Source organism: Triticum urartu, chromosome 4 (assembly GCF_003073215.2).
Source record: "Triticum urartu cultivar G1812 chromosome 4, Tu2.1, whole genome shotgun sequence".
NCBI lineage: Eukaryota > Viridiplantae > Streptophyta > Magnoliopsida > Poales > Poaceae > Triticum > Triticum urartu.
The window spans coordinates 397710150-397715029 of NC_053025.1; positions in this window are offsets into that span (position 1 = coordinate 397710150).

A 4880-nucleotide genomic window follows, 5' to 3' on the forward strand; every position below is an offset into this window, starting at 1 on the left:
TCAGCTCTCCCCCTGTCGTCATTGCGCCGAAGCTGGAAAAGAGGAAGAAAGTGAAGAGCCGCGCTCCGGCCGAATATCCGCCGGCCTTTGAGCTCGCCCTCGAGCGGTCGACGGTGGTTAACCAGGAGATGCTAGACAAGGTCTGCCCATCGCTCGCCGCTAGTTCCAATGAGTGGAACACGACGGTGGCCTGGCCTACTTCCCGCGCCATGGTCAACATGGCGTCCACCGAGATCCCCATTCATCTCCATACCTTCCTGGCAGGCTTGATTCCCCCCTTTTCTGATTTCTTCAACGCCATAATCTCGCAATACCAAGTCCACTCTGCACTTGGATCCCCAATCCATTCTTCTCCACGCCATCTTCGCCTTCGTCTGCGAGGCCATGGTGGGCATTGTTCTCTCCGTGGCCTTGTTCCGTCATTTCTTCTCGCTTTTAAGAAATTCTCTCATGCTTCACTTATATTATTTTGAGAGAAGAAAAAAATCATGCTGATGTTCTTCACTTTGATTTGTTTGATCTATCAAAAGAACATATGAAATTAGTCCCAAAGTGATAGATATTCAAGAGGGATATAATAAAAACTTTCATGAAGACCATTGGACAAAATAAACTTGATTCTTTGTAATAGTTTTGTGATATGATGATATTAAGGTTTGATGTTAAGGTTTGTGATTCCCTATTGATGAGTAATTATGCTTTAGTAAGAATATTGATGTTAATGTTTGTGATTCCCTGTGCAAGCATGAAAGTCAATAGTTATGCAATGCAATTACATCCTACTTGTGGTGCATTATTCGATGTTAGTTATGCTTAATGCTCTCTTATTAGATTTTTTTCTTGGTTGGATGCTTCTCAATCTTTTTCTAGCCTTCATTTGCACTAAGTATGATTACTACTTGTGCATCCAAAATCATTAAATCAAATTTTCCATATTAGTCCACTATACCTACCTATATGCAGTATTCTTTTGCCGTTCTAAGAAAATTTGTACGTGCCATCTCTAATCTTCAAAATAAATTTCCTTTTTGTGTGCTCATACTGCTCATGAAATGGTAGGGGGTGGCTGATATTTTTCCATGCTAGATGTGTTATTCTCATCATGAGTGTTTATTCACTTGTCATTGCACGAGAGTATGTCAAAGGTATTAGGGATGCCGAGCCCAAAATGAAAAATGGATTTACTTTATGTAACATCCCAATTTTCAATTTGGATGTTAATCATTAGGTCATCATATGCATTCATGATTTGTGCATTTCGAAATTTTTTATTTGGAATTTTGATCCTAGAAACCTTAAACAACTCAAGGTCCAATCGAGAGAGTTGGAGGTTTTCACAAAAATCCAGTTTTGAATTTTTCAAAATTGGTAATTGGATCAAAGTGGTTTTATTCAAAATATTTTTCCATTTATTTCAATTTAAATAAGTGGGAGAAGATAATATGACTTCTTCAAAACAGCTAGGAAATATTTGAAATTTAATTTCGAATAAAAATTTAATTATTTGTAATTTTATTTGGTTGAATTTTATTAAATTAGGGAAAATATGCATTTTAAAAAAAATACATGTTGCCCAAAAAAATGTTCACTTTGTCCTAAATATTAGGAGAGGACGGTGAAAATTATTTCTGCAATTTTATGGTTTTTATTTTATTTTTTATTTGGATTTTTCTTCGTGGCGAAATTTTATGTAAAAAGAGTTTATGAAAAGAACTAGGCCGAAGGCCCAGCTGGCCTGAGCCGCCGCCGCCTTCCCTGACCATACGGGAGCCGGACTCACCGGGAGTACGGGACTGAGCCGCTGCCGACTTTGCCCCTCCGCCAAGCCGCCGCCCCCCCCCCCCCGACCCACCTTTATAAGGCCGAGGGCCGGCCCCTCTCCTACCATCGAGCCGCGCCGCCGCCGCCTTAGCCACCGCTGACGCGGAGCCACCCGCGCCGTCGCTGCTGCCCGCTCCCCACGCGCCACCGCCGCTAGACTATGGCGTCGGAGCCTCGCCGGAGCCACTTCCATCGATCCGATCCGATCCGCCGCCGGTTTTCCTCGCAAACCGGTATAACCGCCGAATAAACCCGCCCAGGTTTTTTTAGTTTCGGATTTTCTTTTAGATCGGTTTATTTTATTAGGTTAGTTTAATTAGCGGACGTTCATTCGTTTAGATTTTTTAGTGAACACTTTCGTTCGTTAGTTTCTGCTAGCGAACGTTCGTCCGTTAGATTTTTCTGTTTAGTTTTATTTTTGGGCCAGGGACCTATCCGCGATTAGTTTTCTTACATGTTAGTCCCTAATCTTTAAACCCTCATAACTTTTGGCTCGTATATCCAAATCCAATGAAACCAATGCCAATTTCTTTATCTCGTTTCCCATGGTCTAGATAATCAACTTGAACATTATTTTGAAAATTTAAAATTTGGTTTCAAGCAGATTTGAATTTGAACTTCTTTTGATCGTAGTTTGAGTTTCGTAGCTCCGATTCGACTGATTCTTTTTGCAAATCGAGGCCCCTCACTTGAACTTTCTGTTTAGATCTTTTTCTCTGGTTTTACCTTTACATATTATGCTCGAGTGCTTGTTTATTCTATTGTTTGTTTACGATAGATTTTCTGGAGTGCGAGCCTTGCTACTACGAATCTCTAGGGTTTTCCGATCATCATCAAGGAAAGTTACACTTTCATCATATCCCTTTATTACCCAGTTTTTATGAATTAGTCTTAACCCTCAAACATCGCGTGAGTAGGATGGTAACATATGGTATTGTTAAGTAGTTGATGAGGTAGGAACCTATTGTCCTTTATCAACCCTGGCAATATAAGTTATGCTCATACTTTTTTTGCTATGCTCGTAGACGGGGATTGGTATGTCAGATTAATGAAAGTTGTGACAGATAATAACTAAGGGGAACTTAAGGTGGCTACTTTAACACACATCTGGGTGGATTGGTTGTGGGCACCTGGGGAATCCAGTGTTGTCCTAGGAGATCCCGGGGTACCCATGTGATCATCCTATGGAATGCCACCCAGGCTCAAAGGGATCATAAGATTATTCATGCTAGAAACTTCCCTGTGCAGCCACTTGCCATTATGGGCTCTGGCACAGTTGAGTAAGTTGTGAGAATCCTTTCCATGATGGGCTAGCATATGTAGGGGATTGTAGGTGTACCGGCCTATATATCGGTTAAGGGGACCTCTTCAGAAAGAATGTGTCTTGGTCATCCATTTCTCAAACACCATGTAGTGCGAGAAATCCAAGGGAGGAGATCGAGTATTATGGAGAAAGGTGCGCAAACCTCTGCGGAGTGTACAAACTAACCATGATTAGCTGTGTCCCCAGTTATGGACATCTTGAGTATCTGGTATTTGAATTATTTGGTTGATCTCAACATTTACTTAATAAGTTTGTTGGGTAAATAATATTATTTTGGGTTTGAGTTGGGGGTACCTTCTCATTAATGACATAAATTTGGTAGTTAAATAAAATATATTCCTTTTGTTGTAGGGAAAAATTGGCTTTATGCAAAATGTTAAACCTAGAGCCTCCACTAGATATATATATATATATGCATGTTGTGATAGTTGCTATTTGTTCATTGCTCTATAGTGTTATCTTGCCAGCATATTCCATGTGCTGGCCTACACAACTGCAGCGTATCATGTTGTAAAATTTTCAGACAAAGAGTAAGGTGCGATAGGTCGTTGTCATGTACTGAGTTTTACCGTGGAGTTGGATGGACTCATTTATCTTCGAAGCTTCCACCGTTATCTTATTTAGATGGCCTTCAGCCGTATTATTGTAATGAGTTCTCCTTATGAGACACTCGATGTAATAAGTGTGTGATTCAACTATGCTATAATTCCTCGAGTATTGTGTGTGTCAGCAATACCGATCCAGGGACACCACTTAAGCATAGAGAATTCGATCCATTGGGATCGGGTCGCTACAAGATGGTATCAGAGCACATGCTGACTGTAGGACGTGACCACTAGGAAATGCCACATGATACTCTTGTCTAATCATTTCTAACTCTTCTCCATTTCTACTCTATAGATGGCGGACCCAAGGAACAAGTTCACTCAAACGGATGACGACACCCCTTTCGGAGGACACTTGAAAGAAGTCACTAGGTACCTGTGACGCCCCCGATTTGACCGTACACTAATCATACACGCAAATGTGTACAATCAAGACCAGGGACTCACGTGAAGATATCACAACACAACTCTACAAATAAAATAAGTCATACAAGCATCATAATACAAGCCAGGGGCCTCGAGGGCTCGAATACAAGAGCTCAATCATAGATGAGTCAGCGGAAGCAACAATATCTGAGTACAGACATAAGTTAAACAAGTTTGCCTTAAGAAGGCTAGCACAAACTGGGATAAATATTGAAAGAGGCACAGGCCTCCTGCCTGGGATCCTCCTAAACTACTCCTGGTCATTGTCTACGGGCTGCACGTAGTAGTAGGCACCCCCAGTGTAGTAGGAGTCATCGTCAATGGTGGCGTCTGGCTCCTAGACTCCATTGTCTGGTCGCAACAATCGGGTATAGGAAGGGGAAAAGTGGGAACAAAGCAACCGTGAGTACTCATCCAAAGTACTCGCAAGCAAGGAGCTACACTACATATGTATGCATTGGTATCAAATGGAAAAGGGGTATCATATGTGGACTGAACTGCAGAATGCCGGAATAAGGGGGGATAGCTAGTCCTGTCGAAGACTACGCTTCTGGTAGCCTCCATCTTGCAGCAAAAGAAGAGAGTAGATGGTAAGTTCACCAAGTAGCATCGTGTAGCATAATCCTAACCGATGATCCTCACCTCGTCGCCCTGTGAGAGAGCGATCACCGGTTGTATCTGGCACTTGGAAGGGTGTGTTTTAT